Source organism: Citrus clementina, unplaced genomic scaffold (assembly GCF_000493195.1).
Source record: "Citrus clementina cultivar Clemenules unplaced genomic scaffold, Citrus_clementina_v1.0 scaffold_5, whole genome shotgun sequence".
Taxonomy (NCBI): Eukaryota; Viridiplantae; Streptophyta; class Magnoliopsida; order Sapindales; family Rutaceae; genus Citrus; species Citrus x clementina.
The window spans coordinates 16,187,589-16,212,657 of record NW_006262201.1 but is presented as its reverse complement, the minus strand read 5'-3'; the positions used below and the strand labels follow the sequence as shown (position 1 = coordinate 16,212,657).

Below are 25,069 nucleotides of genomic sequence, written 5' to 3'. Positions count from 1 at the left end.
AAGTGAGTTAAACATGTTTGTAAATGATCATCACTAAGGTTTGAAACAAAAGTGTCATCAACTAATGCTTCAATTAAATCCACATCAACAATTCCATCATCTATATTGTGAGGTTGTTTGACAATGTTGAAAATGTTCAGCTCCATAGTCATGTTGCCGAAGGACAACTGCATATTTCTAGTCCTGCATTGAATGTGAGCATCCGCAGTTACCAAGAAAGGTCGGCCTAGAATTATGGGGATGTGCTTCTTTGAATCTTGTATTGGTTGAGTGTCAATTACAATGAAATCAATAGGAAAATAAAACTTGTCTACCTGGATAAGCACGTCTTCCACAATACCACGAGGTATTTTCGTGAACCGATCTGCAAGTTGTAACACCACTGGAGTTGGGTGTAATTCTCTCAGTCCAAGTTTCACGAATACAGAGTAAGGCAACAGATTTACACTAGCTCCTAAATCCAACAAAGCATTCTCAATTGTATGGTTCCCTATACTACATGAGATAGTGGGGGAGCCTGGATCTTTGCATTTTAGAGGATTTTTGTGTTGGAGTATAGAACTAACGTTTTCTGTTAAAAATGTCTTCTTTTGAACATGAATGCTTATTTTTTTAGTACAAAGGTCTTTAAGAAACTTGGCATATAATGGAACTTGTTTTATAGCATCAAGCAAAGGGATATTAACACTTACCTGTTTGAAGATTTCAAGAATCTCACCTGTGGATTTTTCCTTCTTTCCTTTAGCTAACTTATGAGGAAATGGAGCTTTGGGAACATATTCTCGTGGGTTAGTTTCTTCTTTCTCCTCTGATGGTGAGTCATCAATATTCACAAGTACAATTTGATTTTCTTTTGTCACCGGCATCTCCATTTTGTTGTCGACTTCTTTTCTTTTTCGCAAGGTCATGGCTACTTTGACCTCTCTATGCTGCTGTGGTGAACTGGTACTTGCTTCATGTACTCCTTTAGGATTAGGCACTAGTTGACTTGGAAACTTGCCTTTCTCAACAGTCATTGCCAATGTCTGAACTGAAGGAGCAAGTTGTCCCACCATCTTCTCCAGGCTTGAAACTGATTGGGCTTGTGAGTTGAAGCTTGCTCTCAACTCATTTTGTAGTCCATCAATGGTGCGATTCTGTTGCTCAATCGTAGAGTGAGTAACATTCTTGAAATTCTGGAATGCATCCTCCCATGGTCTGGGTTGAGAGTAGTTTTGGTTTGAATTGTATGGTCTAAATGGTGGCTGAAAGGCTTGAGGAACTTGAAGAATTTGTTACATTGGTGGAGCTGGAGCTACTAGTCCATTCTGTTGGAATCCTTGAGACCATAAAAAATTGGGGTGGTCTCTCCATCCAGGGCTATAAGTGTTAGAGTATGGGTTTTAATTTGATGGTTTTCTCATTACACTTATGGCATTGGCTTGATCCGAGTATGAGTCATGATCATGTGGCTCTGTTGATTTAGCAGTTGATAACTATGCTATTTGTCGAGAGAGGCCTTCAATTATTGCTTTGACTTCTTTAATTTCTGAACTTGACTCGCCAATGTGAACCTCATTCACTCTCTTAATTCTTCTAGTATTCCTGAGCAATCGACTCCGTTGTTATGAATTATCCACTTGTCGCTGGAAGAATTCCCAAATTTCTGATGCACTTTTTGACATTAGCTTTCCTCCGCTTGTTGCCATTAGCCATTCTTGCACGTTCGGCAATAATCCCTCCAAAAAGTATTGGCATTGGTGTCATTTCTCGTACTCATGATGTTGACATTTCAAGAGTAGCCCATTGAATCGCTCCCATGTTTCGAAAAACTGCTCGTCTTCTCTCTGTGTAAATTCTGAAATTTCCCTACGAATAGCATTGGTTTTATGCACTGGAAAATATTTATTTAAAAATTTTGTAACTATTTGTTCCCATGATGTAATGCTATTAGCAGGCAAAGTATTTAACCATTAACGAGCTCTATCATTTAAAGAAAATGGGAATAGTCTAAGTTTTACATCATCATCTGAAAAATTCTCATATTTAAATGTTTGACAAATAGCATGAAAATCATTCAGATGATTATATGGGTCCTCATTTTCTAAGCCATAGAATGTGAGGAGATAATTTAGCACACTAGGTTTTAGTTCAAAACTCCTAGCAGCTACATTTGGGTATCTTATACATGATGTGCTCAAATTAGCTAAATGACTGAAGTAGTCCTTAAATGGCCTCTCCTGTCGTGCTTGTTGTTGTTGCAAATCTATTTTATTTTTAACGTGTTTGTGTGTGCGGAATTTTTTTTCTAGTTCAAGGTCTATAGGTTCAAGATTAGGTAATAATGAACTACGACCATGCATGCAAAGAGCAAAAAATAAATGGGAACAAAATGAATAAAAATAAAGAAGAATGAGAAATTACAGTACTAACCTTATCACGCTGTTACAACATTTCTATAAAAAAACACACTAAACAAAACGTGAAATAAATTAACTAAAAATTAAATTAATAAGATAAACAAAAATTACAAAGAAAAATAACTTAAAAATTAAATTGCATAATTGTAAAGAATAGAGAAAGAAAAGAAATTATTACCTCTAAATGCATATTCACTTTTTTTTTTATTTTTTTTAATAAGAAAAAAATACAAGAAAACAAATAAAAGAAATTATTCACAAAAATTAATTCTATGTATTAAAATTACTTACCTCCCCGGCAACGGCGCTAAAAACTTGTTGTGCAAATTTTATTGAACTCGCAAACGCATGAATCTATTGTAGAATAGACTAATGGTGACGAGTGTCGATCCCTCGAGGAAGTGGATTTTAATTGTGTGTAGAATTAATTTTGTAAATGGGTGGTTGGATTTGTGGTGAAAATGATTTGGATTATTTTAAAATTCGAATTAAAATGACAAGAATAAATTGAAGTGAAAATCTATTAAATTGACGTACTTGGGTATCTGGATCCGTATCAACATGCACCATGGGCTAAATATTTCTTATTAATACCAATTAAATCATGAAGGGGGAATCCACACCTCATGAACCACACTCTAATCAATATGGTGCTAAGGGCTTATCGTGCCAAATAATAATAACCTTGTACTAGGGAGCCGGTGAAACCAGAGCGGTATCTAGACAAGAATATTATTATTTGTCGACAAGAAGTCAAAACATCCACAAAAACTAGAGGGGAAGAGAAAATAAATTTACCAAATAAAGCCCATGACACATGTTGAGAGTTCACCTTCAACCTAAGCTTGAAAGAAAATTAGTCACTCATAATTAAACTAGGGGCAAAATAAAAATTTATTAAAATACGTAGAAAATACAAGATAGAGAAGGAATTACAGAAAATAAAGTCTAAAAATGGATTCAGAGATGCCAAATTAGGGGGGAGAGGTCCCCTTTTTATAGATACATCGAGTAAATCATGGCCATCGGATTAAAAACAGTTTGGACGCTCAGGATTGCACCACGTCATCAGTCAACAGTACGAGTCAACAGTACGCATGAACAATACGTGGTTTAACCATGCGGTTTGAACAATAACACTGTTTGAACAGTAACGCGGTTTGGTTGAAAATAATCTCATGTGTTGCATGTACCGTACGCGCGTTTTGTAGTCCACTAATATGTTATCACGTCACCATCAATAGTACATAAAAATTTTAGTTCAACAGGATCATGACACCTCATCAGTCAATGCCACATCATCGGTCAATGCCACATCATCTATCCGTCTATGTGAACAGTGTCGTGAACAGTAACGTAGACAGTACCGTACATGTGAATAGTACCATACATGTGAACAGTACCATTTTTCCTTTTATGCTCCTCCTAAGGTTTTTAACCGTCCTGAGTTCAAAAGTAATGTCCGTTTTGCCGTTTGATCTCTCGTTTATTGTGAAATGACTATGATGCCCCTAAAATACATAAAATACTTAATTAAAATAAAACACACATAATTAAATTACAAGAAGCTTAAATACATAAAAGTAAGGGTTGTTAGTAAAACTTGAAATGTAAAATGATGATTTTCTTCTTTATAAATATGCATTTTGTAACACTCAACATGTAGCATGGAAATTTTATGCAATATGATCTTAACATGGCTATTTCCAACTGGTCCGCGTAAAACCTTAGTGAGATCAAACCATACTAAAAATCAAAGTGTGAATAAACCAAAACTTTATTTCTGCAGAAAATAGCCTGAAATAGCCATAAACCAAAATAACTAAAAAATATCTTTATTACAAGAGTATCTAAAATCATAAACTCCCACTAAAACTGAATATCTTTAAATGACATGACACCCATATGAGCAGTGTGCTCATGAAACGTTTTAGGGTGGCAATACCTTAGTAAGTGGATCCGCAATCATGGAGTCTGTACTGATGTATTCTATAGACAACTGTCCACTCTGAATTCTTTTTTTAACAACTAAGAACTTGATGTCTATATACTTTGACTTTGTCAAGTTCCTGTTGTTATTGGAATGCAGTACTATTGACTTATTGTCATAAAATAATCTAAGTGATCTATCAACACCATCTACTATACATAGTCCCGTGATAAAATTTCATAACCATATTCTGTGATTGGATGCCTCATAACATACTATGAACTCTGTTGTCATTGTAGAAGAAGCTATAAGAGACTGTTTAGCACTCTACTAGGAGATAACACCCCCAGCTAGCAGATAGATGTAACCCGAAGTAGATTTCATACTATCTTGGCATCCAACAAAACCGGAGTCAGTGTACCCAATGATCTCAATCTGATCTGACCTCCGATATGTGAGCATGTAGTCTTTTGTTCAATGTAAGTACCGTAAGACCCGTTTGGCTGCTTTCCAATGGTCTACTCCGGGATTACTTAAATATCTGCCCAACATCCCAGTAACTACGCAATATCTGGTTGCACACAAACCTGAGCATACATCAGACTTCCTACTGCTAATGTATAAAGTATCTTCTGCATTTCTTTTTCCTCAAAATCATTCTTAGGACACTGATTGAGACTGAACTTGTCCCATTTAGCCACAAGGGTATCACCTGACTTACAATTTTGCATGTCATATCTCTTGAGAACTGTTTCGATATAGCTCTTTTGTGATAATTCAAGAATACTTCGAGAGCGATCCCAGTGTATCTTTATGCCTAATACAAAAAAAGTGTCACCAAGATCTTTCATCTCAAAATTCTTAGTTAGAAATCTCTTGGTGTCGTACAATAAGCCTATATCGCTGCTAGCAAAATGTCATCGACATATAAAACCAAAAAAATATACTTGCTCCCACAGAACGTATGGTATATACAATCATCGACTAAATTCATCTTAAAACCGAATGAGACGATCACTTGATGAAACTTGAAATACTATTGTCGAGATGCTTGTTTGAGTCTATAAATGGATTTTTTAAGTTTGTAAATGACGTTCTTTGGGTCTCAGACACAAAGTTTTCTAGCTGCACCATATAGATCGTCCCATTAATGTCGCCATTAAGAAATGTCGTCTTTACATCCATCTGATATAACTCAAGATCGAAATGTGCCGCTAATGCCATTATAATATTGAAAGAGTCTTTTAAAGAAACTAGAGAGAAAGTCTCTTTATAGTCAATGTCTTCTTTCTGTGTAAAGCCTTTTTGCGATAAGACGCGCTTTATACCTCTCCACATTGCTTTTCGAATCCCTCTTGGTGTTAAATATCCAATTGCAACCAATAGGTTTCGCACATTCTGGCAATGAGATAAGATCTCATACGTCATTATCCTTCATGGACTTCATCTCCTCATTCATGGCATCAATCCACTTTTGAGAGTTAGAACTCTCCAGAGCTTGACGGAAATTGATTAGATCATCTTTCATCACTCCAATGTTTACCCTATGTTCTTAGAGAAATACAATGTAATCATCTGGTAATGCACTTCTCATTTCTCTAATGGATCTCATTGATGGCATATGTTCTTAAGGTTGTGGAGTTTGTTATTTTGGAACAACTTCTTGTATTGGGGATTCTTCAACATTGGCTTGATTTATTATATCTTGAACAAAATCAGGAATAAGACCCTAATCAATGTCAATAAAACCTATGTGAATATCAACATATTCTCTTTAAAGACAAAGTCTATAACTGTATCTCCCCCCGCAAACTTAACATCCTTAAAGAATCGAGCATTTCCTAACTCTAAAATTGACTTAGTCGTGGGATCATAAAACTTGTACCCCGTAGATCGTTCTAAATATCCAATAAAATAGCAACTTACCGTCCTTGAGTCCAGTTTCTTCTCATAATGTCTTGCCTCAGCTGAACAACCCCAAACATGCAAGTGTTTTAGACTAGGATTCTTATCTGTCCAAAGCTTGTAAGGAGTTTTGGCAGTCGCTTTAGTTGGAACTCTATTAAGAATATATGTTGCAGTCTTAAGGGCTTCTCCCCACAGTGATTCTAGTAAGGTAGAATGACAAATCATACTCCTCACCATGTCTTTAAGCATCATGTTTCATCTTTCAGCAACATCATTCATAGTGAGCAAACCTGGCATAGTGTATTGTGAGACGATACCGCATTCCTCTAGGAATTTAGCAAATGGTCCTGGACGTTGTTCATATGAACCGTCATATTAACCATATTATTCGCCACCACAGTCAAATCTGATGCTTTTAATTCTTTTGCCGAGTTGGTTTCAACTTCAGCCTTAAAGATTTTGAACATATCCAAAGACTATGACTTTTCATAGAGAAGATGTATGTAGCAATATCTAGAAAAATGGTCTATGAACATTATAAAATATTGTTGACTATTCCAAGTAGTAGCAGGAAATAACCCACAAATGTCTATATGTATGAGTTTTAAGACATTTGAAGTCCTGTTGGCTTCAAATCTCCTTTTATTGGTTTGTTTCCTCTTGATACAATTAACGCATATGTCAAAATTTGTGAATTTAAAGGGTCAAGAATTTCGTCTGACATAAGTCTCTCTATTCTTCGTTTGGAGATATGACATAATCTCTTATTTCATAACGCAGTTAAATTCTCATTGATAAATTTTCTCTTTACACCTCGTGTACTTATTTGCAGGGATTCATGAAATGAAGCAATTGTTTTAAGTATATAAAGATTATCATCGTCGGACAAAGAATCAGAATCAACAAGTTTTGAATCATGAAACAAACTGAATTTTTCGTTTCTAAATAAACAAGAATAACCATATTTGTCCAAAGCGGAAACGGAAATCAAACTTCTTCTAAAAGACGAAACAATAAATGTCTCATCAAGATCCAAATAAAATTCGGTCTTTAATAATAATCTAAATTTTCCAATTGCTTTAACTTCAACCTTCTTGCCATCACCCACATAGATGTATCTTTCACCATCATTGGGCTTTTAGGAATTCAAGCAACCCTGCATAGACACACTGATGTGAGTGGTTGCACTAGAATTTTTCCACCACATATGTCTAGGTATTAAATTAACCTCAGAAAAAATCAAACCATGTCTTTTAGCACTGTAAAAGAAACAGGTAGTGGCTACTCGATCATCCAATTTCTTTTGTTGTTTCTTTTGAGGTGTTGTATCTGCAGCATCCTTATCCTTATATCTTTTCTTGCCCTTATACTTTACTGAAATAAGATTTGTCAAGAGCGTACTCATTGATGCCCTTTCATTCTTGACAAATCCATTTTCAATTTCTACAAGAAACTTTTTTAGTCGTAGTTATCCTTGCAGACATAGAGCCCTCGAATGGTTCCGAAATGGCCTTCTTCATAATCATGATACACATGCGATTTGATCTCTCCCACTTTTCCATATCCCTCTTGTCATCAAGGGTACTTTCATCCATAAGAGATAGGGGAGAATCAACCCTCAACCCAAGATAAAGATCCATGACTGCGAGAACTATTGAGAGGTTCTCGTGCCATGACTTGAAGTTAAAGTCATTTAACATATGAATAGAATTGATGTTAGTAGTAATATTTAACAGTAGACATAACTGAATTTGAGAACAACAAACAAACAAAACAAGCTCATATTAGTTTTAAAATAAAAATAAATTCAAATAAAGGTAAACCCCATCTCAAGATACCGGACACTCTATTAATATTTCATCTTTGTACAAAATATTAACTTATAAGTGATATCTTAGTGCAGTAATCAAACACTGATAATAAGAACATGTCAAAAAATAAATCTTCATTTGGGTCGATTTATTACTCAAATGTAAAATTGAATAATCATCACGTGTTTATTATCACATGTGCACATATAATTCTATTAAATATGGACATTCCTTTAGGTCGATCGATATTTACAAAAATTACATATACAAAATTATTTATATTTCAAAGTAAATTAATTTCCACAAGAGAGGTCACTTTGATGATATGTTGTTTCAATTAATTTATCTCAAAATACATAAAAACCAACCAATATTTGAATTTAAAATTGCACCAAAAATTACCACAAAAATAAAAAATAAAAATCATGTCAAAGTTTGGTCAATTGTCAATGGTCAGAGTCAACGGTCAATGTTGACCGTTAATTGATTCAGGGCTGGACTGATTCGGATTGACCCGAACCAAATCCTAAACTAGTCCACAATCAAACCAACCCTTTTTTTTTTAATGGCTGAAATTACTTTTGCTTTAATGGACTAATATAAACCAATGAGTTGGACTATTGGCACCCCTCTCATCTCCTCATAAAACCCCCTTCTTAGTTATATTCACTTTATTTATGAAAATGTCCCTTTTTTTAGATTTACTTTTCTAAATTCTCAATTTTCATTTGATTTCTTTTATTGTTAAAACTCAAAGTATTATTGTGTCATTTTTTTAATTATTTTCAATTTTATTATTAATCTACACATAAATTAAAAAGTTATATGGGTGATAAATTTTTTAGTGTTAATCATTAGTTGAAATAACACATATTTCAAATTATAATTTTAAGTATAAAAATATTTAATCAATAAGAAATCAAAAGAGAACAATAGATTATTTTAAATTTGCACAATTTGTTTTAGTTAGATAGGAAGTAACATATAGAATTTTTTTTTTTTAAAAGATTGATTATGAATTAAGTAATTTGCTTGAAAAAAAAGACTATATGTGTTTAACTTTCAATTATTCTTAATTGTAATTTTATTTAAAGTGGAGTTTTGTAAGAATAATGTAGGGGTGCCAATAGCTCCACTCTAAACCAACCCCTTCAACCTATCAAGCCCAATTTATTGGGCCCAAAACTCAACTTTAATTAAGTCCAAGCAGAATTTGGGTTTAAATAAAAACTTTCTTTATTGTCTGCTGGAAAGAAATTTTACAACACCTTAGGGAACATTTAGATATTTACCTTGAAACCCTACTTCTATCTTTTCTCTTTCGTGCGGCTGGCGTGCCGCCGCTTCTTCCTCTGCAGTGGCCATTCAGCCACCTTTCTTTCTCTCCAGCGCGGGCTGGTTGCAGCGGCATGCATGCCGACACAGCCGTAAGCTGGCGACGGCCAGCCCCTTTTTTTTTTGCTTCTCCTTAATTTGCCGTGGCGTCGTGGCCGCGGTTGCGGGCTGGCGCCGCCCAGCAGCTGTGTCTCGCCGGCGGCTGCTATTGCCGCCGGCCACAAAACTTCAAATTAGGAATTTTTTTTTGACTGAAATATGAATTTCCAAAATATTCTAAATTCCGACAAATAACCACAGTTTTGTTCTCAAATGTAATAATTTTAATAATTATGATATTATTAAATTTAAGTACACTAGAGATGTAAACATTAATTAAAATAAATTTGATTCTCAATAATTTAACATGAAGAGACTAATATTATTTATTGGGATAAGAAAATTTTTAGTGAAAATCATCACCAATAAATTCAAAAATATTCATATTGTACCACAAAGAATTAATAACAAAATAACGCGGACGCGTACCTAAATGCATAATATTTATTCCTCTCTAGAGTAGTGTGGTAAGCCTTTCAGATTTACACGTTCTCTTAAAGAGACATCTAGTTCTATCTGCTCTCTCTCTCTGACGATGAGATGTCAGAAATAATAGAAAGAATACGTATATCTGGGAGCATAACCACTTATATAGACAACATATTCCTGTTGTCACTAGGTATTCATAATTCTGCCAATCATAAAATTAAAATATTATTAGATCTCTACACATTAAAGACTCACACCCTATTAGATATATTAAAGTCCATAACACTAAAAATTTAAATAGATCACTTTTAATTAGGTTTAATCTTATATGACTGTCTGCAACACATAATTATTCACATATAAGCCCAATGTTGGATTAAAGATCTAATAATATTGGATTAAAAATCCAACAGTAAAATTTAAAGAAAGGAAATTGAGACAAAGAAATATTGAGTAGTCTTCGACAATGTGAAGACTCAAGAAACTATATTATTGTAGATGGATTACAAAGAAATTCAAGTGTACAAAGTAGGAAAATTACAATATACATAAATAAATACTGTCAAACAAAAAAGTGAATCTTATAATTACTAAAAAATAATTGTGTATGGGATCCTCACGTTTGCTTTCCTAATAATGTATCTAAGGAGAAATATTATTGTTCTCCCTGAATTTTAAGCCAACTGCTGTTTATAATTAAACACCAGAAAGCAACATTTTGCAGTAAAGATTTTGGATTTCGCCACTTACCTCATCTATTTAGTCCTTTGATGTCAAAATTTCAACAAAAAAATAGTGGTTGTATTGTGTCTAAATTGAAAATTATAGTGAGGAAAGTGTCATCCTAGACGCCAACAATATACCCATTGTTCCCGAGTATATATATTTATTTTGTTCATACTAACCCTTCCCGTTATATCGGTTTTAATTAACTGAATAAAATTTAACCGATCTGAAAATTTAAGATTGTTAAATTTTTGGCGTATCACTTAACTATTAAGTTTCAATGTGGGTTCAGTAATCTTACCTACACACTAAAAAAAAATAAAATCTTTTCGCAAAATCGGAAAAAGAGAATCTAATTCTTCTACCGCTAAATTTTATGAGACTAATTTTCATTGGCTGAAGAATCATTGGGATGCAACGTTGTCTGAAGAATCATTGAACCAAATAACACAGAAATTTCAGGCGAGTTGTTTGCTGATCAACAAACTAATTATCAAGAATTGAGCTTCATTGGAGCTAACAAATCAACTAACCAATAGAAATTGCTGCCACTAATTGAGTTGATTATAAGAGATAGCTATATCAGAGGATATAAGACAAGCAGAAATGATAATATGCATTATCTAGATGCTTGAGATGAGATAGCTAAAACAAGGGTTTTGCTGGAACAGGTAAGACAAGGATTTTGCTGGAACAGGTATGCACTTGACAAACCAACCAATTGGCCAAGAGATGGCTGCAATCCCAATACATGAACCCCATTGGATCCAGTTCAGCCCCTCTGTATCTGCAAATTTCTTCAGAATTTCCACCATCACCACTTGAAGGACGATGGTTATCCCAATGATCCCCAGAAATGACTTATTCTTATGAATCCCCTTAAACACATTCTTTTTTTCAAGCTTCCTTGCGTTGAATTCGTTGAAGACTTGGCAAAGTACAAATGTGTTGAAGATCATGGTGTCCTTTACATTCTCATTAACACCAAGGACGGATTCACCTTTGAACAGTAACGTCAACAAGACAGCTATCTGATAAAAAGCTTGGGCCAGAAGATTCCTCCACATAACGTTGGTTATAAGTGGCTCAGTAAGCCTCACCGGTGGTTTCTCCATAAGCTCCTTGGTAGGTTGCTCTGTAACCAGAGCCAATGCACCTAATGTAAGAACGATCAAGTTCATCCACAGTAACTGGACTGCTGTTAATGGGTTCTTACCAACTAAAACCGCTGCCAAAAAGTTAAATAGGACAGAAGAAACACTAATGGTAAGATGGAATTGAATGAATTTCTGGATGTTCACATATACACATCTTCCCCAATTCAGTAAAGTGACTGCAGTTGCGAAGTTATCATCCAAGATGATGATATCTGAGCTCTCCTTGGCAACTGCTGTGCCTTGGATGCCCATAGACAGTCCTACGTTTGCTTCCTCCAGAGCTGGTGCATCTTTTATACCATTTCCCGTGACCGCAACCACATGACCTTTTAGTTTTAAGCACTTAACCATTGCCAGTTTATCATCAGGAGAGGCTCTTGCCATCACATATATTTTTTCAACTTTCTCCATTTTCTCCTCTTCTGTGTAGTTTCTGAACTCCTCTCCTTGAATTACTGCTTCATTGGCTTGATCACTGGCTTGAGTATTCCACATTGTGTGGCTATGGCTTTTGCAGTGAAAATATTGTCGCCCGTGATCATCTTGATGTTTACTCCAGCATATTGACAATCTTCCACGGCTTTCTTCAGCCCTGGACGACACGGATCCTTAATTCCAAGCAGTCCTAATAGGATCAAGTTTTCTTCATTTAGCTCTTCTTCTGGAACTGGAACTTGTTTGTGAGCAAAAGCAAGGCACTGCAGGCTACCTGCTGCCATACCTTGAATAATTTGCTCAAATCTTTCCCTTGCACCAACCTCTAAATGTTTGACATTCCCAGAAGCATCATAGTAACTTGAACACATTGCTAGAATTATCTCTGCCGCCCCTTTCCAGTGGACGTGCACAGTATTGTCTGCCTTCTTCCTCATCATAACTCTGCTCTGTTTCCTATGGGAATTGAAGGCTTCAACTTGGAGAATGACACAACTCTGTCTTATTTGCTCCATGTCCATGCTCATTCCCAGAATAGGCCAGGAAAGAATTGCTTTCTCAATGGAACTGCCAGATAATTCAATTTCCAATCCTGAACCTGAAGTTCTCTTGTAAAAACCTGCAGTTGTATTTAATGCAAAACCTTGTTGAATCAATTCAACAACTTTTGGAGCTATATTGGAATGATCAGCAGCTCCCTCTCCTACAGGTTCTTGGCAAGCCAAAACTTTGCCACTTTCATCTGGTTCAGAGTTAGTGTGCCCGTCTTATCCGTGCAAATTACAGTGGCTGACCCCATCGTCTCACAGGCAGAGAGCTTCCTCACCATAGCATGATCAATCATCAATCTCTTCATCGAATAAGCAATAGTAACTGTAACGGCCAGCGGCAAACCTTCTGGGATAATTAAATTCACAACTGCATTAACTGCGTCGTCAAGCTTTGTTTTACCGGCCTTAAATTCAATGGTTCCGTTGATGTTTTTTGAATGTCCTGTAAAGTAACGATCCAAAATCATCAACAAGCCTGAGAAAGTAATTGCCAATCCAATTAAATCGACCAACGAAGTTAACTTTCTGACTCGAGCTTTTAAAAGTGTCCATTCACTGGTATTGTAACTAGTTTGCCTCATAATTTGGCCCCACGTAGTGTTCATACCGACAGCTGTGGCAAGCATGCGGCCATACCCATCAACCACCTTGGTTCCAGAAAGCAAGAACGGATTTTGGCTGCTATTAACCTCAACATTATGGTCTGATTCTTGTATTTGTAACGAATGCCCATCTAAAAAAATTCCATCAGCTGGAACCTGGTCCCCAATCTTTAAGCATATAACATCTCCAACGACAACATTGGACAATAAAATCTGCTGTCGCCGTTTATTTCTAACCACATCAACTTGAATGCTGTTGCTGACTTTTGATAATAGCTTCTCAAATTTTTTATTTTGCATGTATTTACTTGAAGCTGAAACAGATATGTAAATAGAGACAGCAATAAATAAGCTACCGCTATCATACCATCCCTATTTTAACTTCAGGCCAAAAGCAAGGGAAAGTATTGCACACACAAAAAGGATTAAAACTGTGAAACTTTTAAAAGTATCCACAACAAAACTGAAGAAGCTCTCCGTTGGTGGTTTCTTGTACGTGTTTGAACCGAATAAGCCTTGTCTTCGAGCTCTGTCTTCTTCACTGCCGTCGATTCCACCATGAATATCGGTTTGAAGAGCAGTAGCTACAGCACCAGTTCCACCAAACTGTTGAAGCAGGTCTAGATTTTTCTGCTTCACAATTTCAATGAGGGTTTTCGGATCAATATCAGTTTTAGCAAGGGAGTGTAAAACCCTGGAGCAATATATTTTAGCAAAAGCTGAGTGCCATTTTCTTTTGGGTGTGCTGGGGGTTGCAGGAACAATGTATTCATGGGAAAGGATGGACATGGTGCTAATTGAAAGGAACCAAAGAGAAAATGAAGCGGAAAAAAAAATGACAATTTTTTGGTATAGCTGGCAATAAATTGAAGACAAGAAACGAAGAAACTTGTTTGGATGAGAGTGAGAACTAATTAACAGTCTCTAATTTCCAAGAGCTTTCCTTTCTCTTTTGTATCAAAACTAGGGTCTGGGACTTTAAGTACCAACATTTATCGATTGTCACGTCGTTTTTGAAATTTACTTCCACTAATGGAATTGGAATTTAGAGAGCATCTATATTTCGTATTTTTTGGAAAAAGAAAAAGCACCCTTAATGGGAGAAATGAACAACAAATAAGTGGGTGGAGTAACCTACTCTGCACGAGCTCAGCCCAATACAGAGTTTGGACAATCTCTAAATTTGTAAATTACATTTAGGTAAAAACGAAGTTAAAATGAATATCAAATTAGTAGGAAAGGTGGGGCCAATATCCTGCTTTTATTTGTTGTCATTTGGGAAAACTCGTAAGTTTGTGGCTAAAGGACCTAATGACACAGAAAGTTCGCGGAAATTTATTATCTATTTCTCTTGATGACCGCAGTTATAAAGTGACTTCTATTTCCGTGTCACAAAGTAAATGGTGGACACCACCACTTGAGCAGGTGACCTAATGGCACAAGAGGACGTCTTCACTCTTCTACGAAGGAACTTTGCTCTTTTATATCAGTCGGCTGTACCATATATACTTCTTGAAGAAGGCAGAAATAGGAACCTTTGGTGTTGAAAGTCAACTGTATAGAATCAAGTTGGTAGCATTGTCCTGTATTCTGGCCGCGTGGCTGAGAGGTCATTTTCAACTTTCAGTAGCACTAGTGAGGAAAGTTTCTTTTCCAAATTCAATATGCAGAAAAAACACGAATCCAATTCTTTGGAAGTCATCTCCAAAAAAATATTTTATTGTTAGATTATAAATTTGATTGCAGAATGACCAATGCTTGAGTCTCGATCAATTGTTAAAGCTAATAGGCCTTTTTCATAGGACTTTCAGTAATCAGATAGTTTAGCTAGACTCCTAAAAACTATAGCAATCCAACGGATGGCCGGTGCCGGCGATAACAGTTATTGGAGGTGATAATTGAATATTATAAAATCTTATCCGCGAACACTCCTAATAAATATGACAGATGAAAATTAGCTAATAAAAAATGATATATATATATAGGAAAATTATGCTGCCACATGGGTTTCATACCCCCTTTTTTTTGTCTTTTTCTAAGTCAACATTATAACAATGGAGTCCATTTATTTGTTAAAAAAAAAGATAAAAACAACTAAAATTTCACACATTAGTCTTGCACCTAAAAATTTTCAATTGCAGTGATACTTTTTGAAGCCACAATCTGTTTCGCAAGAACCTTTCAAAGATGCCGACATGAACACAATACTCCAACATTGTAGATTTGTCAATTTGGACAATATAATTTTTTTTTATTGCAATATATGTAGAGAAGCCAATGCATAATTTGCTAGAATTGAGGAAAAGGAAAGAGAAATCCATTTCACTACCAAACTTTAAAAAAAAAAATTGGTCATGGCCATGGTGCTATTTTCCAGCGCTGAGCCATTAATTTGATAAGAATATAACAGAAAAATATATATTTGAGTGGTCAATTTGACACAATTATTTAATTCACCATATCCGTGTCAACTAGGGATGGCAAGATCGAGTTAGATATAGTTATTATCCATCTATGTGTAAATCATAATTATCGACTATGAATATGGATACCCAAGGATAAACATGGATAGATAATTTTTATTATAAATCACTATGCATTTTATAATATGGAAAACTAATTAATGTGTTTTACATAAAAAAATTCTTATTTATTTTTATTTAATGTCCTAAAATGATTAATACTAAAAAGTAATTAAATTATTTTCAATATAGAAATAGAATAATAAAACAAAATTGTTACTCTTATTTTTAATTACAAAAAAAATTTACATTAAAAAATATAGACAATCATTGGCAACCATTATTCTGTCGTCGGCAATTACATTATTGATTGCAGGGGGCCATCAAGGGTACCATTACACTCAAAATTGGATGATATGCACAATGATTATCTCAATGTGGTGATACGTAGAGTTGCATGCGCCTTCCAAAAATGACCGCTACCATAACTACACCACAAAACCACAACGACTTACATTACACTGCTACTTTTTTTCAATTTACAAACCGCCAATTGTGTTTGTTAAGGGCGGTGAAACTTGAAACGCCGCCTAATCATGGCGGTCTTGCTATGGTTATTTGCATTGGAAGGCGCATCCATCACTAGCACATCCATTTATCCGGTAACGTTACCACCATTATATAGATCGGTGAATTTTGAATTTTTTGATAGTATTTGTGCTTCTGTTCACTCACTTCTATTTTTTAGTGATGGTGTTGTCATTGTTGTCATCGACTGTGCAATAATTTTTAGAAATGTTATTTTGATCTTTCATTTAATTTACAAAACTTAAATAGTAATTATAATATTCAATTTTAGTCTCATTCACTTAAATATTAATATTCAAGTTCATACATGGATATCAGATAAATCAAGTCCATAGTATTTTGGATGGATGTTATCCATTCTATTTGAATCAGATCCTTGGATATTTAACTTGAATGGATTTGCTTGCTCTTCATATCTGTCAACTCGATTAATAATTGTATTATGTTTAGATTTAAAATTCCTAATATGATAATCTGTTTGTTCAATTAATTATACTAATTGACTTATATTTTAATCAATAGATATGTGTTGAATTTCATATTTTTAAACATCATTTATTTGTATTTAAAACAAAATTGATTGGAGTTTAAGAAGATAGCACTCCAAAACTTATAGAATATTAAAAAATATTTTTTATTGAAAATTAAAACTTTGTTAAATAAGTAACACAATTACATAATTATAATAAATGGGTTGAAATCCTTTACTCAATTAATAAATGAGTTGGGATTGGGTTAACTCAAATTTGATGTCACGATATGAACATGATCCACTATCCCGAATTGCCACCTTTGCTATTGTCCATGTGCAATGCTAGCACGACAGAAGAAAAAATAGAAAATATTTATTTTTTAGTTTACTTTTAATAAAGAAATATTTAAATTATTTTCAAATAGAGTAATTGTTTAGATTTTTTTAACCTTCTTTAATTAAATTAATGAAATATCTTAACCATATGGATGTGCACTAATGACTATTTAAAATGTTGGGGTGGAGTAAAAAAAATCCATTTATTTAAGTGTGCAATTAAATTTATTCTTTTTACTAAAGGCAAAAACTTAACAAAAAGTACAAAAGTCCTTATTCAAACAACCAAAAATGATTTTACGAATTGCTAAACTAATACTTTATTATTATTAGTAAATTAATATATTTTTACTACATAATTGAATAATTGATACTATGTTAAATAAATATTATGTTGCAAGAAAATAATAAAACATTAACCAAATAAAATATTAAATTAAATTAATTTTCATATTATGTGCATTCGATCTACTTGAGATAGTAAACTCTCTTGTGTTAGGGGAAAAAAGAGGTTATAAGGTTTGAACCCTGCTCATATGGGTGATAGGAAATTGGTTGTCATTATGTTAAATTAAAAAAAATCATCTTTATAATTTTCATCAATTATAGTTAGTAAATGATATACATAATTTAGCTATATATTAAATTAATTAATTTATTGATTAATAAGAGAATGTATTAATTTAAATATATGTTAACAAATGTAAGGATAAGTCATTTAACTAGAAACCTAGTTCAATAGTATTAAAAAAATTTAAAATATTATGGACTTATATGTCAAAATCTAATCTTCTACCACTAAATTTTATGAGACTAATTTATTGGCTAAAAAAAATCATTGGGGTACATTTTTACTAAGGGATATTATCATTTGTTCACCCAAATTTTCTGACATATCAATTCATTGCCAAAGTTTTCAAAAAATTATATTTTACCAGCTAATATTTAACACGTCATCACTTTACTGTCAAAACATTAACATAGTTAAAAATTTGGTGACGTCATAAGGGCATTTACGAAATTTCATGTTAAAGCCAAAACACACCATTCAATTGTGAAATAGACAAATCAAACTAATAGTCGTACCATTTTCAAGAAAAGTTAAACTATTCCCTTTGTGCACCTTCTTTTCACTCTCAAATACCCACAATTTTCAACTACAAAATAATCAAATTAACCAAAGCCTTTGATGCTAAATTAGATGAGAGAGGCTGAAACTTGAAACGGCTCCTACAAGTGACATACAAAAGATATCAAACAAATGAAATTGAGCTCAGATTAGGGTTTACTGCTGTGAGATAAGTTCATTAGCTTTCTTTTGAATTTAAACTATTATATGTATATAAATTTCATGCATGTCATTATATATTATTCTATGTGAGTTTTGATGATTCATTACTTGATTAACAAAACCCTATAAGTTAACTTGCTTAGTAATATAGAATTATATGAATTATATTAAGGGTTTCATTGTAATCGACTTTGATATGATGAAAAGACTACAATGGTGTTGAAAATTGTGAAGAAAAAAAATATGTCATGTTCAATATGAACATAAATACTAAATTCTGTTCACATACTATTTCCAATTTTCTTCTTTACTAGGATAAACTTTGTTATTGTTATTTGGTTATTTAATTTTGTGAATGTTCTTTTTAATTATTTGCTGATGTGAATTTGAGTTCTATTATTTTTTATGTAAGTCTGTTACTTTGATTTTTTATATTTAGTCATGAATTCTGTTATTGTTCATGTTGCAGCTGCGACAATTTTTTCTCATTTATGATTTTATAGTTCATGTTACCAATACAACTAGATATAATCTATAAAGGCGAAAAACAGCGTAGAGAGTTTATGGTAGTGTCGTTAAGGTGCACCAAATTTAAAACCTTACCACTAATATAAATAATTAGTACAGAATATAAATAATTAGTACAGAACGAGTAAGGATCGATCCCACAGAGACTATGCTAGTTATATTTATTATTAACTCCAAAGCAAGATTTAAAATAAAATAATAGTAATAGTAATAATAATATAAATTAGTCTAACTAAAGAAAATACCAATTAAAAATAAAAGAGGGGTTTATGAATTTTTAACTAAATAGTAAGAAATAGAGAAATTAAAATTACGAACAAGAATTTAATAAAAACTCTAATTAAAGGAGAAAGAAATAATAATGATGAAAACTTTGGTTAAAGGATCATTCGCCACCACCAAACATGCACATAATATATCAATTCTATTATCAATTTATATTGAAACTATCAACCATAGACAACAATAAGCTCTGTTAGTCTCAATCTTTCCTTAGTGTGTCGTTAGGTAAAATAAGCTCTTCATCTAATCTCTAACCATTAAATAATTTAAAATAAGCTCTTTAAATTTAAGATAATGGAAGCATTAAATAAAGAAAGATATTAGATTGATCTAGGCAATAAACACACAAGCTCGGATTATTTAACCTAGGTTATGTTCTCCAATTGAAATCATTAATTCCAGCCTGCTACTAATGATTAAAATATCAAGACAATTATGGATCAAGAATTTTAATCTAGCAATAAAATTTATTCAAGTTCTATCTAATTGGCCACTTAAATCAAACAAGAATAAACCATGAACGTTAATTATAGAAGAACATAAACAATCTCAAATAAATAAATTGAATGATAGAATTTAAATTTAATTGCATAGCATGCTTAGGGTTTTGAATTCACCCTCAACCAAATAAAAATTTAGCCTAACATAATTGAATTGGGAATAAGAAAATTGATAAAACCAGTCATGGAAATTAATTCAAGCGGCTGCCTTTTTCTTCAATTGAATTCCGGCTGCTGATTTTTTTTCTTCTTCTTGCTGAATTGGATTTGCCCTGCCCTCAAAGTCTCTTGCTGCCCGAATTCTTCTTTTTTTTTTTTTATTGCTTCCGCTTGATCCTATTTATAATGCTTCAATTGTGGCTTTGTTTAAATCCTTGCCTGGAGAGAATTAAATTCCAAGCTCAAAACTGCCACCTCATGCTTCAATTAATAAGCCAATAATGATTTCCTAAAGCCAAAAGGCTTTATTCTCTTTCCTTTCACGTGGCCACTTTTGGTTTGCAATCTTTGTTTTCCAATTGTGCTCTCAAGTGATGGCTTGGCTTGTTAATTGGCTTGCTTCCTTTTTCTTCATTGTTCAATTTGCTTCCCATATTAACCAATGAGCAAGCCAAAGCCACTTTAATGCTTGCATATGTTATTACCCTTTCAGATTCTTGATTCCAATTAAATGAAGCCGCCAAATTGAATTAAATTCAATTCCCTCTTTAATCTCCACGTGATGGTCATAATCTTCTGAATATGCATGAATTAATTTTGTTGGCTTTGGTTTTCTTGGTTTCCAAAAATCACTAATTATTTCCCTTTTCTAATTCCTTCAAGCAGATCTCTTCTTAAATGCTCTGATTTAATTTCTCTTTAATTCCAAAATATACCTAAAATAACAAAATAAATAAAACTAAGATAAAAATTAACACAATAAAATATAAGTTACTAAATTAAAAATTAACTAAAATAACTAGAATATTTAAGACCAAAACAAGAAAAAGATAGAGAAATTAATAGCAAAATATATGAAAAATATGCACTTATCAGTTTATTGAACCTAATGATTGCAGATGAAGAATGAGGTATTAAAGATCACAAGTGAAGATAGGTTGACCACTCCTCAAAGTGTGCAGTTATTTTTCACCAACCTATAGAACAAAACAAATGGTTAGTATAGATTTTAAGGTAATCTTGCAAATTCAGCTTGTTATACATGACTCATAAGAAGTGACAGTGTTTGAAGTAATATTGTTGCCAACCTAAGGCTTGATTGACCACTTAGTGGAGTGCTACAAGCCATGCTATATAACTTAAACGTTTGACTATCTGCAAAACAAACTACATGGGTAAATAATAGCAGAAATGAACTACTACTTAGGAGCTTAGGCATACATGTACCATGAACAGACCTAAATGAGAATGTTGGGCATGCGATTGATGATGATGATAAAGTAACACCTAAGACTAAAGGCATACATGGACCACAAACAGACTTGAATGAGAGTGTAAGGCATGGGATTGATAAAATGATGATTGGTTATTAGATTTTGACAGAGAATTTATTATTGATGGTAGTCGTGAAAATGACTAGGACTTACCTAAGAATGTAAAAGTTGTGCACAATGCAAGATCTAATTTTGATGATAAAAAATTAACTTAGATCCTCAAGTGATAGATAAGACATCTAATTCAAATTATGATTTGGGCATTACTAAACTTATAGATTATATTCAACAAAATGGAGGGGACTTGCCACTTGAACTCAGAGCTAGCTAGTTCTCCCCAAAATGCGTTGAGGCATAGCCATTTACTAGAAGATAGGTCCTGATGGTAAGTATAAGTTGAGGTTAATAGATTTATTTAAAGATGTTGATGACTTCATATATGTATCAGGTGAAGTGATGGTAGATAAAGACTTTGAAATTACAACTATGTACAATGTGCCTAGGAGATTTTACAGCAAATGCAAATTAATAATTGTCAATGGTATGTGGTGGGAGGTACAATAAAAGACAGTGGCGGATTTGTAATCAAACGGTTGCAAAAGAAGCATGATTGCAGATAGATTGAAAAACCAATGAACATGACTAGTAAATGGATAGTAGAGAAAATAAGGAGTAAAGTTATTGTGGATCCTCATGAAAAGATTTCTTCTTTGTGCATAAACATTTAGTTTGAGGATAGAGAATCTAAAAATGTATAGGACTAAAGAAAAGTAGAGGTGGCAAAATATGTCACCATGTCGTGTTCAAATCATGTCAGCTTTGTTGTGTCAACTTTAAGCTGACCAAACACAGCCCATTTAATATTCCTATCAAAACATTGAGACCAAAATCGGACACGAAAAATAAACTGGTTACCCAATAACCTGCTTAATAATTATATATTAAATAAGTAGTTTTTCAATAAGAGATCCCTGACTTTATTAAAATCAGAGATTAGTTAAAAGACAAAAAAAAATTAAATTTTAATACATTACATGACAAAATACAGTGCATTGAAGTTTGTATTTATTTTGTCTTTTAATTAATCCTTAACTTTATTAAAGTCAGGAATCCTTGATTAAAAAACTATTCATATTAAATAATATTTACATCAAATATTGCACACTCAATTGACACAAATTATATTCCATTATGTATATATAAATAATATAATATATCGATTTTATAAAATATGCATATCTATCAAAATATTACACACTTAGACCATTAAATCTCTAAATCTATATAGAATTTTACAAAATGGAACACATAGCATATATATATGTATGTATGTATGTATGTATGTATGTATGTATGTATGTATGTATGTATATTTTAATGCAAATATGAATTAAAAAAAGGAGAAATTAGTAAATGATTAAACTTATCAATTATCAATAATATCTGTCTTGGATGGAGCATTACTAATTGTTGAGCTTGAGTATATCAATGGTTTGCTCATCCACATAAACCATTGCATTTACTAAAGTAAATAAAAAAAAAGGAGCACTTCAAGTTAGAGAGGACATGCAGCAACATTATAAACCAAAGAAACAAACAAAATCCAATCTCAAAATTGCAAACAACCTTAATTCAAAATCTATCGTAAAAAAATTATATTCATAAAAATTGAGAAAAAAACAACCTTCTTGTCCAAAAATCCAATCTCTACTGCAAACTATTGATTCCACTGTTTCATGCTTAAATGAACTCTAAAATTGATGAAGAACCCGACCATCCACACTAAAAGTTGATTCAGATGCAACTATTAATATTGGAATGGTTAAAACATCACGAGCCATAGAAGTGAGTTTAGGATAGCAAAATTGATTGTCCTTTCAAAAGCCTAAAATATCAAAGTGATTACTCCTATCAGCTCGTGGTTCACTCAAATAAAGCTCCAGCTGAGTCTTTTGGGTGCAAATAGATTCCATGCTCTCAAAATTATCAAATTCCTATTATACATGAACAAATAAAAAGAATAATTCAACAAACATGAAATGTAACTAAAATTCATTAAACATAAAATGTAACTGTGAAGTAAACAAGAATAAGTTGCAAATAAAAATATCTATATAAACAAAACAAACCTCAAGACATTAATATAATTTTCCTCTGCCTTTTCTATCATCATTCTCATTGAAGTGAGAAACAGAACCTTGCATGGAAGGTGTACTAGTAGATTGAGTCAAAATGAGTATATATTCATTGAACAATGAAAACAACTTCTCTCTAGTATTTTTTAACTCATTTGAATCATCACCATAAACCTTTTTGCATGCTCATTCAACAAATTGTAACTTGTAATGAGGATCCAAGATAGCAGTTATTGTCAAAATTGTACAAAAGACAAACCAATACTCCAAGAATTTCTCAAGCATCCTCTTGCCAATGTCTTTCATATACCCATCCCCATTTTTTGAGTACTCCCTCAAAATTACATAAGTTGTAAAATACTTTTGGAAAGTACAATTTTAAAGTGGAATACTTTGACCTAGAAAATATGCAAGTAATCTTATAAAAAAGTGCTAAAAAATTACTAGTTCTCTTCAATTTATTCCACTCATATTTTAAATGGCAGTACTTATAATTAGAATCACCTAAAGCTAAGTGAGAAAAAGCACTTTTGTAATAAAGTGCACAATCAAGCATAATATCAGTGGAATTCCATCTTGTAGGAACATCTTGTCTCAAGCTTTTTTTCCTATGGAAGGACATTTGATTAGCACGCTCCAAAAACTTTTGTTTTCTACCTTGAGATGCTTTAATATATTTCACACTTTCGATAATTTTATGAAGCTCTCCCTCTATTGTTTTTAATCCATCTTGAATAATTAAATTGATAATATGAGTACAACAACGCATATGTAAATAGTCACCATTAGCCAATACTACTTTTCTAATTTTCAACTGAGATTTCAACATAATAACACATGCCTCATTAGCTGAGCTTTGTTCAATGATATAGAAAACAACTTTTTTCTCAAAACCTCATTCTGTCCATAAAGATAATAACTTTTCAAATAAACAAAGTCCAGTTTGTGGAGATGGCATCAAGGTGAAGTTCAACAATCTTTTTTGTAAAACCTAATTTCTATCAATAAAATGTGCAGTAAGACTCATGTATCCATCAGCGATATAGGTAGTCAAATTAGAGGTAAAACAAATTCTACCAGGAGCCTTCTCTAACATAACTTAATCCTAAGTCTTTCCACATTATAAGCTTTTAGGACATCCACTTTTGCTATATTTCTAGAAACATTTTGTACTTCAGAATTCAGAAAATCAAAACAAGTTCTAATTGCATTAAACCCAACAAACTGAAAAGGTAACTTGTTCTTCACAATTGCTATAGATAACTACTTCTACTAGGAGCCTTCTTTAACATAGCTTTAATCCTAAGTCTTTTCGCATTATAAGCTTTTAGGATATATGCTTTTGCTGTATTTCTACAAACATTTTGTAATTCAGAATTTAAAAACTCAAAACCAGTTCTAATTGCATTAAACACAACAAACTAGAAAGGTAACTTGCGCTTCACAATTGCTGTAGACAATAACTTACGGAAGACATCTTGATCAAATTTTGAAGAACATGGCCCTATAGAACCTAAATGGTCTAAAATCAATTGATGGGGGTCACGTGACTTTTTTAACCTAGGACATTTTTTAATGTGCTTAATCATGTTACTAGTCTCATAAGTACTTTCGATAATGTAAACTTTTCCACAAACACTCATAGACCTTTCTTTTGATA

At 32.9% G+C, this 25,069-nt stretch overlaps 1 non-coding gene and 1 pseudogene across 1 annotated transcript; one reads left to right on the top strand and one right to left on the bottom strand.

Annotated features, from left to right (window-relative positions):
• The first annotated feature begins 1,753 nt into the window (after positions 1–1,753).
• Positions 1,754–1,856, top strand: LOC112098648. Its single transcript, XR_002905758.1, has one exon. It is a non-coding gene; the product is annotated as a small nucleolar RNA R71 (small nucleolar RNA).
• A 9,283-nt stretch (positions 1,857–11,139) lies between these two features.
• On the bottom strand, positions 11,140–14,398 carry LOC18041029 (annotated as a pseudogene).
• Between the last annotated feature and the right edge of the window lie 10,671 nt (positions 14,399–25,069).